General features: G+C 36.0%; 1 protein-coding gene across 1 annotated transcript in view; it reads right to left on the reverse strand.

Moving 5' to 3' along the window:
- LOC134792366 (pre-mRNA-processing factor 17) overlaps nucleotides 1–15801 on the reverse strand; it is a 51340-nt gene that overhangs the window by 1249 nt on the left and 34290 nt on the right. The gene's annotated exons all lie outside the window — the stretch shown is intronic.

Raw genomic sequence — 15801 nt, forward strand, 5'->3', positions numbered from 1 at the left:
CAATAAGTTATGGTAAATAAAAACCAAGGTAATAAACAACTAATGATAACGTTAATTAGTTTTGAAGATTTCCGTAATTAACAGATGGATAACCGTATTACGGATAAGTCAGTAAAGTATTATAATAAGCTAATAATTAATTATAAATTATAGGCAGGTGTTAGTAATAGGTCAATTGATTTCCACTGGGTTACATAATTTAAGGCAATTGATTTCCTTAACTTCCTTATCCTACAGGTCTCAAAGAAAATGTAGGCAAAATGAACGAGTATTTTTGACGGGCCGCCACTGGCAGTTAGACTAATATTTCCACACACATTTGGCGCTAGATTTTGTAATCTTACACTTCCGCATTATATGCGTATGCATATACGACCGGATTTGTCGTCTACCATCGTGGGTCCCCCCAATAGTTGCCCTTGCATACTTGGCCTCAGTTCACGACCGCCAAGCCAACGTTACTACGCTAATAATACTACGATACCAAAAAGTCGTATTTACTCCGGGGTTCAAGAGTGACATAGAACTTTTTATATTGGGAGTAATCATGCCACCCGTGCAATGTTATGACATCGCAACAACCTCAAGATCCCGCCCTTGATAACGAATATTAACGAATATCAAGCTAATGCTAATAAGCTAATCTCTCCTTTCATATATTTATTTGCTTCTACATACAATATTAATTTACTTTTAGTAATGCTCGTTGGCAGTCGTCAGAGAGCTTTTAATGCTGCGGTGTTAGTCCCACCAGTCTTTCAGTATTTGTAACAATTTTGTACTGAAATGAGAAGTCAGTTGGACAAATTGGGGCAACAGGTTTGAGATTGAGATATCTATGTACCTAATGCTTCCGTTTTATCATTTTTAATTTTGACAATATAATTGACATATCAGTCTCAGTGACAATAATTTTTAAATAAAACAGGATTAATAATAGGATTAAATAATTAAGGTAGGTAGGTATTGCATAGAAAACATTGGTCCTTCGAGCCGGATACCCAATGTCATTGGGCAAAGTCCGCTCGATATATTTTTGATAGAGTAGATTATGGGACAATCGAATTTGTTTATCGCACTATACGTAACCTCGAGATTACGACGCCCTTCACAAGATGAGATCATTAGCTGAGCTGAGCAAACTACATGTTTAGTGTCACCCTATTGATACGATCCAAATTACCGTCTGACCCACAATTGTTTTTGCCATCAGATTTGACGGAGCGGGCAAGGTGCTCAAATACTTATATCTGAACATGCACTTTAACATCATGGTAATATTATAGAGGCGTTGGTCAGATATTTCTGTACAACTTGACCGCTCCGATATATCTGATAGTGGCTGTACAATTTTATACCAATTTCCCAATTATCCGCAACTGTTTGAAGGGCCTTGTGCAATTAGCAATGAATTTAGAATAGTTATTAAGGTAGATAGTCCTCGTAGTGCGAAATGGAATGGAGCAATTTCTTTTATCGCCATAGGTACCCCGTGGAACGGTAGTGACCGATTGTTTTATATTGGATGCATCCGGTACAATCGTTTCGCATGTCTATTGAAATATATACAATAATGTTATCAAATCTAAGCAGATAGTAGAAGTCTCTGTTAATATAGTTATTTAATTTATTAACAGGTTTCCGTGTAAAGTAGCCGCAGGGGCATATTTACCCTGGGGCCATCCGGGCCATGGCCCGGGGCGCCAACCCCCAGGGGCGGCATATGCCGCCCCTGGCGGATTGCATTTTGTTTTTCTTCCTTGACTTCTGGGGCGGCGAAACGTATTGGCCCGGGGCGCCAAATTTCAAAATACGCCCCTGAAAGTAGGTATACGCATAAGGAAGTATTCTTATAGCTATTTCGAAATAATGCGAGTATTGTAATAATGTATTAGAATAGGGGTGCATGTAATATAAAAGGAGGTATATTCAGATAGTAATTTCTCGTAATAAATAGGCTTCAAGGATTGGATCATCTAAAGCAGTGGTGGGCAAAGTACGGCCCGCGGGCCATCTGCGGCCCGCGAATGGATTTAATCCGGCCCGCCGCCGGTCCTATGAAATAATTAGTATGTGGCATTAGCCCACGATTATAAATTTATCACAAATCAAAATAAATTTTGGCTACAATTCTGGCCCTCCACTTAAATTTTCTAAACTTTCTGGCCCCCCATGAAGAAAGTTTGCCCACCACTGATCTAAAGTGCAATGATTAAATCAATTAAGTTCTGAAAATAATCACTGTTTAGTGTTTACCGGATTCAGTGATTCAGTCCATCATTCTGATGCTGGTATTTTAATAATCTGTTTCGTGTAATTATATCAAGATATATGCGTGCAAAATTCCATTTTCAAACAACCACGCAATGCTGTAATTATATCAACACTGGCTTCTGCCCGCAACTTCGTCTGCGTGAAGTAAAGTGATGATAATGATTGATAAAAACTATCCTATATCCTAAAAGCTTCGGACCTCAAACTATCACCAGTATCACCATACCAAATGTTATCACAAATTTTATCTTAATTTATCTACAAAAATCCTAGGCTTCGACGACGGGGCTAGAGGGCCCAGAACTCCACCATTAACCAACCCTCCTTCTTCTTCTTTGCCTGTCCCTCTTCCCAGTTTATCTGGGGTCGGGTCTCCTTGTATGTCTGCGCCAGAGTGCTCTGTTCTGGCTTGTCTGCGTACTCAGGTTCTCTTTCCGGATCTCTTTCTGCATGTCTGACCACCAGGTGTTGGGTGGTCTTCCCCTTCCTCGGGATTGGTTGGGTATATTTAGGGCCTTTTTAAGAGAATGGTCATCATCACGTCTAAGGATATGGCCATACCAGCGCAATCGACTTTCCTTTACTTTTTCAACTATAGGTGCTACCTTAAACGATCCCCTAATAAATTCATTTCTGACCCTGTCCAATCGAGTCACTCCTCCCGCCCATCTAAGCATTTTCATCTCGCTTGTGTGGAGTTTTTGTTCGTGTACTTTCTTATAGGTCCAGCACTCTGCTCCGTATGTCATGGCTGGTCGAACAACCGTTTTGTACACTTTCCCTTTTACTCTGATGGGCATTTTGTGATCGCAGAGGACACTCGATAATGATCTCCATTTAAGCCATCCGGTGTTGATACGGTGATCTACGTCTTTATCAACTTTTGCATCAGAAGTAAGTACCGACCCTAGATATTTGAAACTGTTCACTTTGGGTAGTGCTTGATTGTCTATATAAATATTGCACCCAGTTTCTTCTGTGCCTCCAAAGTTACATTCCAAATATTCGGTTTTACTCCGGCTTATACGTAGCCCGTGGCTTTCTATGCGTGTTACCCACTGACAGAGTATTTCCTGAAGGTCTGTTGCATTTTTCGATAGCAAGACGATATCATCCGCGTAAAGCTTACATTCCGGTGTTGACTTTTGTATGTCTCTGGTGATGTAGTCCATGCACACGTTAAACAGTAGAGGACTCAAAGCTGATCCTTGATGGACCCCTACTCTTTCCACTTTATACTCTCTGTCCGGTCTATGTGTGTTTTTATCGGCTTGGGAAGAGTCATCACTATTTATTTATTTATCGTATGGCATTATACACTGTGTTTTTAAATATTAACATGCATATCATAACTTAAATTTAGCATTCCGTAAGTAGTCGATAGCGTCGCTCGTGAGGTCTTTGAAATCCATGGGTGACCCGTCATACTTGGTTATGGGGCATTCGAAAACCATGTGGTGCACGGTTTGTTTAGGGTCTCCGCAGTCGCATTTCTCAGCGTCAGTCCAGCCCCATTTTTTACGCAGGTAGGCGCAGTGACCTATTCCGGTTCTTATACGGTTTAAGGAACACCAGATACGACGGGCCTCTTTGAAACCACGCGGGAATTTACGGGGATCGAGGTGAAATAGATCTGCGGTTTCGTCTTTTGCTGCCCACTCCTCTATCCAGGCGGTTTGGACGTACCAATCAGTCGAGGGCCCGTGCACGAGTAAGGCTGGTGGATTTCGGGACTTAAGTATTGGCGATCTGAAAGTTCTTAAGTCTGTATCACTGCAACTAGGAGTCTATGTTGTGACGTGAGCGCATTACCTACCTATTAACCAACCTTCCTCATATATGTATTTTTTTTTCTCGTTTTAGTTTAATTAAACCTGCTGTCCTTGTAAAATTTGAAAGAATAAAGTGATGTAAGTTTACCAAATGTTATCTCAATCGGTTCAGCGGTTCAAGCGTGAAGAGGTAACAGACAGACAGGTTTACTTTCGCATTTATAATATTGCCAATATTGGTGATACTTATATGCATACAAAATGAAACTTTAAAACAAGCACGGAATGCAGTAGCGGACAAAAGTCGGCGCCCTACTGAATCGGCCTACATCTTATCGAGGTGAAGCGATAAGGTCGGCGAGCCGAAGGCCTAAAATGGATAATGTTATTATTGTCAAAAAATTGGGCGTCTGATATACGGCTCGATTCGGAAAATGAATTAGATTTCTACTAGACTTCAACAAGTTACGATACGGATAATTTAAAGATATTTGTAAGATAGATATGTCAAATTTGAAGTTTCCGCGATTCTGGAGGTCCTCTTGAACGATTTCGACAAGTTATTACTTAGATATCGAAGTCACATCTGGTCGATATCTAATGTAGATCTAGTTGATCTCTAAATCGTCTCAAGATCTTGTGATTATCTCGAAATCCGAATAGGCCTGATAGTCATTATTTGATCGTTGAATTTGCAAACTACTTTGACTTTGAATATAGCGTATAATGAAAGACGAGAATGGAAGTTGTCGGTAGGTACTGCGGTTTCTAAATCTGTTTACTGAGTCATCTTAACATAGCAATAGATAGGTGGATTATCAAAATACAAATAAAAACAGAAACCTTGCAGGTGTTTGTAGTTATCTACTGTAGGTATAATACATTTTATTTTTAAGCACGTTCGTGATCTATAATCAGTATAAGTTATTGATATTGATAACGTAAGAAATACTGATGTGCTTCTTTTTTGTTTTGTTTATCTATATTATCTATACTGTAAAGAGATACATCAGATGCAAGACAAGACAAATATATCCCAAAGTGAACTGCCTATTTTTGTAGCTATCATGCTCCTAAGGCGTGTTATTATATACGTAACAAACATACAAAACGGTATTTCAAGAAGCGTATAGGTTAACACTTGCTACATACTCTGGGATTCGGTAGGGTATACTGGGTACGGTTGTGCCAATTTTGGTATGAACGTCAATAATTTTGTTAATTCACCACTAAACTGGGAAAAAAGTAACATGAATCGTAATTTGTACATTTGTCTACGTAAAAATACTAAAATATTATGCCTACAAACGCTGTATTAGTCATAACATCAAATTAGAAAAAAAAAGGGAAAGTGTCACAACCGGCCACACCCCAAGGACGGTAGTGACAGTGGTTGGGGTCGGTAGTGACAGGCATAAAACATATACCAAAATGGTATATAATTACTTTTATTGTTACAAATATGTAACATAACACAATAAAACAAAGTTAGTTACACTAATATAGCCAATGAACTAAAATCTGCGCCTCACTATGTAAGATTCATAATGTATTTATAAGCTTTACATGTTTCGTCTTATATATATTTATTGTATGTGTATATTATAAGTATGTATATTTATACGGTGTGTGTATGTTATTATATGTTTTTCTATCGTTGTTTGTTGTTGTAAAAGCAGCACTGCCAACAATCTCTCTGCTTTGCCTTAAGTTTGGTAGTCACAACCGTACCCACAAAATTTGTCACAAGCGTACCCAACCTACACTTTCTAAAATAAAAATTTACCATGTCTGGGCCTAATAATCTACGTAAAAAGTAATCACTCGTAATTAACTATTAATGCAGTGTTGTCACATACGACATGACGACCGGTCTGGCCTAGTGGGTAGTGACCCTGCCTATGAAGCCGATGGTCCCGGGTTCGAATCCTGGTAAGGGCATTTTTATTTGTATGATGATACAGATATTTGTTCCCGAGTCATGGTTGTTTTCTATGTATTTAAGTATTTATATATTATATATATCGTTGTCTGAGTACCCACAACACAAGCCTTCTTGAGCTTACTGTGGGGCTTAGTCAATTTGTGTAAAAATGTCCTATAATATTTATTTATTATTATTTATTATTTATACAATTTTGTCTAAGTGGTAGAACACGATGCAAAAATTGGTAGAAATAGGTAGAATTTAAAATGAAAAATAGGTAGATCTACCTACTCAGCTTAGTCAGAAAAATAAGGCACGAAATTCAAAATTTGTATGAAATATCGATGCTTTTTGCTTATATTTTTAAATTTGCCCCATTTTTCTACTGACAACCCTAGCTTGTCAGAGTACAATTATTAAAAATGCATAAAAAATATTTATTAACAAGCAAATCAAGCAAATCTTGTCAGTAGAAAAGGGCGCGAAATTCAAATTTTCTATGAGACGATATCCCTTCGCGCCTACATTTTTCAAATTTGCCGCGTAAGTAACGTTTTGTTACACGCATGGAGGAAAATTGCTTATACCATAATATTTTGAAAAAACCGGGCAAGTGCGAGTCGGACTCGCGCACGAAGGGTTCCGTACCATAATGCAAAAAACGGCAAAAAAAAACGGTCACCCATCCAAGTAATTCATAATTCATAATTCATAATTCATTTATTGCATTTATAATCACGTGTTACATAAGGTCTTACAAAGGGCATTTTACAGCTAGTGTTCACATGAACCCTGTTAGGGTACATAGCAATGTAAGTACTTAACTAAAACTTAATACTAATACTAAAGTAAATTTAACCTAATTTTTATATGGCATGCAACATAACACGATTTAGTAGTGGAAAATTATTAAGAAATTTAAAATTATTAAAAATATTTTTCATTTTGACTAGTTTACAAGGTAATTTATTAAATTTAACATCGACAATAAAATAAATTAATTCTATTTATGTATAAGTATATAATTATTAAAAAAATCATTTATATTGTATAATTAATAATAATTGTTATTTTATTTATTCATTGCTTATCATTATCAATTGAGTGTAAAAGAAAATATGATATACATTTTATTAACATTTACATTTATATGTACCTATATTTTTTAGTTCGATAAGGTTGTATCATTTAAAAATTCCTCAATAGAGTAATAGCACCTTTTAATTAACAGATCTTTAAGTTTTCGTTTGAACAATTCATCTTTGGTTTCGTTTTTTATTACTTCTGGTATTTTATTCGCTATTAGTATACATCGGTAATACGGACCATTTCTGAACATTGCTAATGTTGAAGTTGGTAATTCTAGCTGGTTTAATTTATTTCGTCTCTGTGATTTTATTACTTTTTGTTTAAATAAATTCATGTTCTTCCTAACAAATAGAGCTGCTTCTAGAATATAAATAGAGGGTAACGTAAGGATTTCAAGTTTAATGAAATGTGGAATACAGCTATCTGGTACCCGAGTATTTGATAGAATGCGGATGCATTTCTTTTGTAATATGAGTAACTGGTGTACATCAGTGCTGGCTCCCCATAATATTACACCGTATTGGAGCCATGCATGGGCGAAGGCAAAATAGGCTGATAACGCGGTTTTCTGATTTGTATTGACCTTGAGCACACTTAGTGCATATATAAAGCTACTCAATTTACTTTTGATGGATTGAATATGATATTTCCAATTTATACTTGAATCAATTGTTATTCCTAATAATTTAAATTCAGTTACTTCTTCAATAATTGTATTATTTATCTGTAATGTCATTTCTAATGCGGCTTTCTGTGTGGGTTTAAATTGTATTATTTTAGTTTTGCTTATATTTATTTCTAAATTATGGTTTACTAGCCATTCGCAAACTGTTTTTGATACTTCTGACAAGCGCTCGTTACATTCCGTGCTACTATCACTACTTATGAGTATGGAGACGTCGTCAGCAAACATCACGCATTTAGTGTTTATGTTTAGTATTTTGGGCAAGTCGTTTATATAAGCAAGGAATAGGAGACAACCAGTTACACTTCCCTGGGGGATTGAACATGTTATATGTCGCATTTTTGAGGTTACGGTTTTTGTCTCTCCCGAGTTTTTATAGTACCAGTTGATTTGTACACACTGCTGCCGGTTTTGTAGATATGTTCGAAACCATCTATATGCGTTACCTCTGATCCCCATGCCATATAATTTTCGCAACAGAATATCATGTGATACGCGGTCATAGGCTTTTGACATATCCAGAAGTAATCCAATGGCGTAGTTTTTGTTATTTATGTGACTAAGAATTTCTTGAATATAGTGGTAAACGGCTAATACGGTGGAGTGTTTTTTTCTGAAACCAAACTGGTTTTTATCTAATATCCCATATTTTTCAAAGTAATTATACACGCGGTTTACCATAGCTTTTTCAAATAACTTTGAAATGGTGGGCAGAAGTGCAATTGGGCGGTATTGACTTGGCTCAGTTTCCATACCTCGCGGTTTTAGTATGGGTTTAATTATTGCGCATTTTAACAAGTCAGGGAAAACGCCATCGGTTAAAGACTGGTTTATTAGTAGGCGTAAAGGCAGTACTAATTCATTTGAGCATAATTTAATTAAAACCGCAGGAATTTCATCCGTACCAAAACTCATTTTATTTTTCATTTGACGGATAAGTGTATTAATTTCAAGCTCAGTAACTTCACTTATCATTATAGAGTTAATACTGGGGGTAATCACTGACTGGCCGGTCGCTTGCGTATAAGTACAAGCGCGCGCGCTGCAGCCGTCCGTCGCCGTCGTATGCGATGGTTGTAGTGATGACTCACCCACTGACGCAAAGTGCTCATTTAGAGTATCGACTATTTGGTTGGGCGTTTCTAAAACAGTATCTCGAATTTTTAAAGACATATTCTTAATTTTTGATTTTCTTTGCCGGTTAGTGGTAGTTTTAATTATATTCCACATTGTTTTAATCTTGTTTTTTGATGACTGCATCTGTTTTATATAATTAAGTCTTTTAGATAAGGTTACGCATTTTTTCAAGATTTTGGTATATTTTGAGTAGTACACTATAAAACTCTTGTTTTTTGTATGGTTTCTAACAATTTTCAGGAATCTTTTGTTTTTACATGAAGTTTTGAGTCCCGGTGTTAACCATTGCTTATTATTGATTTTATTTTTAATCTGTATACGTTTAATTGGAATATTTCTTGTCAGTAGGTCTTGTAGTGTATTATGGAAATTTGTATAATTTGTATTTACATCATTTCCTGATGTTATTATATTTAACCAGGATATAGTTTTGAGTTCTTCTTTAAATTTTTCCATGTTTACTTGGTTATAAATTCTTTTATAGATAAACTGTTTCTTTTTTTCTATTTGTTGCTCATTTGTTGGCTGTTTGAAGCTGTATGTTACGCTTTTGTGGTCAGAAATGCCGTAGTCCCTGATACATACCGAAAAGTCTATTTTATTTGTGAATACTAGATCTATACATGTCGATGATAAGTTATTTTCCCTTGTCGGCTCGTTGACTGTTTGTCTAAAATTTTGAGTCAACATTTCTGTGAGGAGTGTTTGGGAATGTAGTGAATTCTGCATAACATTAATATTAAAATCTCCTCCAATTATTATATGCATTTTTTGTTGCTTAAATTTAATTTTACATAGGATTTTTCTTAGTGTTTCCAAAAAGGTATTTATATCTCTATCTGGCCTATATATATTAATAACAAAAAGATTAAGCTCGGGTATTTCAACCGCACAACATTCCACGATAGATTCAGTAGATAATTCAGCAATATCTGTACGCTCGATATATTCTAGGTCTTCTTGTATCAGAATCGCCACAGTACTGACCCCGCCCGTCAAAAATCACGTTTGTTGTATGGGAGCCCCACTTAAATCTTTATTTTATTCTGTTTTTAGTATTTGTTGTAATAGCGGCAACAGAAATACATCATCTGTGAAAATTTCAACTGTCTAGCTATCACAGTCCGTGAGATACAGCCTGGTGACAGACGGACGGACGGACAGCGGAGTCTTAGTAATAGGGTCCCGTTTTACCCTTTGGGTACGGAACCCTAAAAATAGGTAGATTTGACGTCGAAGGTGGTAGATAGGTAGGACGCAGGTAAAATAGGTAGATCTACCTAAAAATTGGTAGATGTGACAACACTGTATTAATGATCAACTTATAACGAAAAAAAAATGTAAATAATCTATCTGTATCCAATTACCGGCAATTATCGAAAGAAATCGAACAAAAAAAATACTTTTGAATGTTGAAAAGCAATGTGGACTCCTGCTTACTTTAACGTCGCGCGCTGGCTAACGGAATACTGGGACACGCATTCAAACTTGTATGCCGCTTCTTTCTCCCCTTGAAGTCTACCCCACGATCCGTATAGTTTCGATGTTATAACGACTGTCACTACCGTCCCCAGTCTACCCTACACTTTCAAATTTACACATACTTACCTATTTTTAGTTTAAGATCAAAATTAGAAAGTTACACTTTAAAACTGAGGGAAAATAAGTAGATTAAATAAATAATTAATGCTATAATAAGATGTAGTTTAGCCCTAATCGTTCCAAAAATACAACGGTCACGATGCGAACTAAAAGCAGCGTACGGACGACGACACAGTTATCACATTGTGCTTACTCCTGTACTAATAGGGGCGTGTTTGGTAACGTGTGTGGGGCACTGTACAAACAAAGGTCGGGCGAGGACGTTCGGTTTACAAATACTATGTCACGTGACTGCATCAGCTGATTAAGTGAATGTTATGACAACGAAAGGTGAGTGTACTTCGGAAGTGGGGATAGAAAGGATATGTTACCTAATAAGATTAAAAGAGTAGCGCATTGAATAAAATGCGGCAGTCAAGGTCAACATATTTGAAAGAAAGGTAATTACTTTACTCTGTATCTTTAGGTATTTAAATAAAAGTAAACGAAAACTACCCTCATATGATCCCTTAAGCCAGTTGAGGCCTGAGGGCAGATGAAAACATTACATGATCAAATAATGTAGGTTAAAGTCAGGTCGTGCAGTGACTGATCCAGGCGATTTTGTATTTAGTTGGTTAACCAATAAATGTTATAACTACCCGAAAATGTACAAATTGTTTATTTACTTTTATTTAAATACATAAAGATACAGACTATAATGAAAACTACCATAGAAACTTGTCCAGAATTTGGCTTGCACACTTTCACTTATCCTCGTTCCCATAATACGAGTAGGTGAACGTGCCACCGCCACCTCACAATTTTTGTAAAGTCGACGAAACGGGCAACGGATAGCTGGCAGAGAAAAAAATTCGCAAATCTGTAAAAAGTTTGAATAAATGGGCATAAACGGAATGTAACCCTCTAGCTAGACACACACGCATCGAATGACGACACAAGCTTAATACAATCAAATTAATTTACAAAGTGGACTGGCTTGTGGAAATTTTGAATTGACGTATAAATGACGTTAGTCGAAATAATAGCCCAATAAATAGTTGATTAGACCTTATTTCGTTGCAACTTTTAATGTTTATGAATAGTCAGTTAACAGTGTATACAAGCGCGTAGTTAACAGTGTTTTCATATACCATATTTCAAATGCCACTCACATTGTAAATTAACCTTGATTCGTACTTCTGAACTATGTTTAATAACTTTCGTTTGTTATAACATTCCATAAACAACTTTGTATTATCTACAAACAAATCTAAATAAGAAGTCATTACGTATTTAATGCAAAACACTTGTGCGACAAACAACATGGTTGTTGCATATATTAATGCCGTATAATGTGGATTTTTACGTCAACTCGTTTACGGTTAGAGTTCAGGTATGTCACGAGGCGAGCAGCTGACTTTTATCCTTAAGAGGAGAACATTTATACATACACATACAGTGTATAATTAATTTAAGGGACGAAAAGCTAGAACAAGTCATGGTGCAGTGCTACCAAGAATTACTTTTAAGTTTTCGCACTTTTTACTTAGATGAAAGAGATATGTAACATTACAGTCACCTTTAGGATGCCCGCCTTGTTCTGGTCCAGCTGAAGGGTAAGCAAGAGTATATAATAGGTATAGGGTAAGCAAGAGTATAGGAGTATATAAGAGTATACAACATTTACAATTTACGGCACCAAATTGTAAATGTTGTATAAAACAAAAATCCTAAATGTATGATGAAACACATTACTATATAGTTAACTTGTATACTCTTATATATGTTTACCCTTCAGCTGGACCAGAACATGGCGGGCATCCTAAAGGTGACTGTGTTTCATTTTCATGTGTACCATCATTGTATTATTTAAAAAAAACTTTATTATATCGGAATAAAACAGATATTTCTTTTGCGTAGTTTCTGACAATTGTCAAGATTTAGAAGAATTGTAGGTAATTCTTGACAGGTAATGAGTTATATGTCGGAATTTCGTGACAATTGTAGTGTTTCTTGTGACAATTGTCATAAACTTAGCAAGAGAAATATCTGTTTTTTTCCGATATAATAAAGTTTTTTTTTAATAAAACAATGATGGTGGCAAACAGGAATACGGCCCGCCCGATGGTAAGCGGTAACCGTAGCCCATGGATGCCTGTGACGTCAGCAACAGTGATGTTTTACAATTGTCGCACCTGTCACCGTGGTGAAATTGGAGCCAGGGTGCCTAGCCTACCTACTTAAGAAAGTGGCACAATCCGTGTTGATACCGTTACGGCAGAGAATTCATTTCAGCCGATAACGAATTCTGAAAACCGTTATTATTTGATGCTGATACGCCGATGAAAAAAGATTTACAATTCAATCTTATTTTTTACTCTTTGGTTAGTTGAAATTGAAAAAAAGGCTGTTTTGATTACGAATTTAGTACGTGATGTGCTGATGTATTTAAATGAATGTGTTGTTAAACAACTATGTAAGTGTCATGTACTTACACAACTTAATGCAAGTGATAAAAGTTGGAATATACCTATAGTAAAGGATATTTTGAAGTTCTAACGACATAAGTAATAATTTGTTTTCATAATTACAGTAAACCAAACTTCCTCTTAAATGCCAAAGTCAAAAAGTCTAAACAATCATGCTGTTTACAAAATATACTTGTTTGACAGCGCAGTTGCCTCTCCGGAAAAAACTAGTTTAGCGTAGGTATGACAACGCATATTTTTACCAAGTTTGCGACTATTTTCTGTTTCGAATTTTCGAACTAGTGGATTTTATAAATCATAAATGTCCTATCGATTGTCATGGTCTTGAACCAGTTGAACCTGTAAATGGTTAAATATTTGTAGTCTTATAAACTAGGTAGGTACTCGTAGGTCTAAAATGGTAACAGAAGCAGTCTTACAGAATTATTCGCGCGAACTATTGATACCTCGAAACATATCTTTTCATTTCAAATCAACACGACGGTTACTTGACATATTATCCAAAATTTAATACCATTTTAATAATTCTTTCGTCGAAAAGTCACGACATTGAATAAAAAATCTAATATTCCTTACGGTTTAAGGCCACTACGTTAAAAATAAATGTATGTGTTAAATATACCACTAGAACACCTCCAGATGGCATATGGCCAAAGAGTTCAGACGAAAATCTGTATTGATTTAAGTAATTTCAGTTCATCATACTATAGCCGACTAGAAACGTTATATATTTCAAGTTTTTATAGTTCTAAAGTGGTTCTTTATAGCATCTATTACAGGATGGATATTTGTTCTGCAACTTTGATAAAAATGGTTTGATTAAGGTGACACATTTCACACATTGGAGAATTCAGACGCGGCTGAGTATAATTCTCCAATGTGTGAAATGTGTCATTATTAAAATAAAGGGTACCTATAATAAAAAAATTATGCAAATGTTTTCTGGCTGGAGCTTGCTCTTGACATGACCTGCTATGACGCGTGTGGTAATGTAATATTGGTAATTCACACTGCTCCTTGCGTCATCTTTTATTTATTTACCATGGCGCTTTCCAGTCTCACATAATAATTATTACTGAATATTTCGATATTTTGAATACACGAACATAATATGTATAGTTGGGAGTTGTTTTAAACTGACTGTTTTTTTAGTTTTAGATTTTTTTATTCCTTATTTATTAGCGTTAGGTTATCCTTATTACCCATATTTTCCCCCTTTATGGTACGGAGACGGTATAAAGGATTTGTTTTTGTGCACATAAATAAATAAGTGCTCCCAATTAAAATGGATCGAAAGGATTTGTAATACACGTGGGATGGTTCTTATTTAAATAAATATAATATTTAAATAGGTAAACCTTGTTTTTTTTAATTTGTTTTATAGAGAAATCGCAAGACCGGCTATTCAGTGGACGTCCTTCGATTAACAAGATGATGTAAAAGCATACGCATCATTTGTTTTTACGATGTCATTACTTTTTGGGTCAATTTGTGAAGCTTCCCAAAAAGGACATTATATCGGGGCCTTTATCGATACAATTTATTAAACAAAGCTAATTGATCTTTCCAAAAAATTTTTTCTTCGAAAGAACCACAAGAACCGTTATTATGTTCTGGGTTTTTATAAAGCAAAAGACGCTACATAAGGAAAGTTCGCTCTAATAGTAGGAAATACCGGCGACTTAAAAAATCTTATTACATATATTACGTTTTCTTAAAGGAAATAGGTACATTTGAATTAAGCAGGTAGTAAAATACCTCCACAGGCTCACATGCAACTTAATAAATATATCCGAGATGTTTTAAGAATTTCCTTGGATAAGCAATACCTACATGTATTTTTGGCAATTGAATTTCGCAAGTATCCTTAGAGAATTCCATAGACTTAATATGTATTTTATCCATACACTCTAAGTAATAGCAATTTTATGCAAATGTCAAGCTGCTTCCTTTATTATGACCTCACGACGATCTAGTCGACCTTACTCTTAGGAAAAGCAATACATACGAGTAACATACTTGACCATTTGAGGATCTTATATATGTATGTTGAAATAAGGTATATGTACGAATGTCAGTTGACTGTGTGCACGATGGTATCAACACTGTTAACTGACAGTTCGTAAACCTTATTACAAATAGCATAAGGTCCACAAATGGGCAGTTAAGTGTGTTGCTGTTTGTATATCCCATCCTCAGGACTCAATACGAGGCCACGCATAGTGAAAGTTTCAACAAATCGGTTTCCTTCAAACTAACGACGTATATAACGAAATCACTTAAAATTCATACTTATTCTAAAGGGTGAAGGTCGAATTTACAATGATTTAACATTGCAATTAATACCTTGCTTGAGAGAATACATAACAGCTTCCAAGTTACCTGACAGAGCAGTATTTACCTCGCTTTCTGACCTCCTAAGCCGCGACCGTGCGTCCTAGGAGTTCCCATGAATTCCCAGGATTTTTACTACAGTCGTCATCAGATATATCGGAGCGGCCAAGGCGCTCACAAATATCTGAACACGCCTCTATTGTCAAGGCGTTAGAAGAGCGCGTGTTCAGATATTGTGAACACTTTGGCCGCTCCGATATATCTGATGGCGAATGTACAATGCTGCTTTATAGAAACTTATGTCCCTTTGCCAAGTCGACTTGTACAAGTTGTACAATCAGACTGTCACGGTACAGTTAGGCGGCAAAATGTAGAATATCACAAGTAGGTACATTTATTAATTAGGGTTTCGTACCCAAAGGGTAAAAGGGGACCCTAATACTAAGACTCCGCTGTCCGTCCGTCTGTCACCAGGCTGTATCTCGTGATCTGTGACAGCTGAAATTTTCA

Source organism: Cydia splendana, chromosome 7 (genome assembly GCF_910591565.1).
Source record: "Cydia splendana chromosome 7, ilCydSple1.2, whole genome shotgun sequence".
Classification (NCBI taxonomy): Eukaryota; Metazoa; Arthropoda; class Insecta; order Lepidoptera; family Tortricidae; genus Cydia; species Cydia splendana.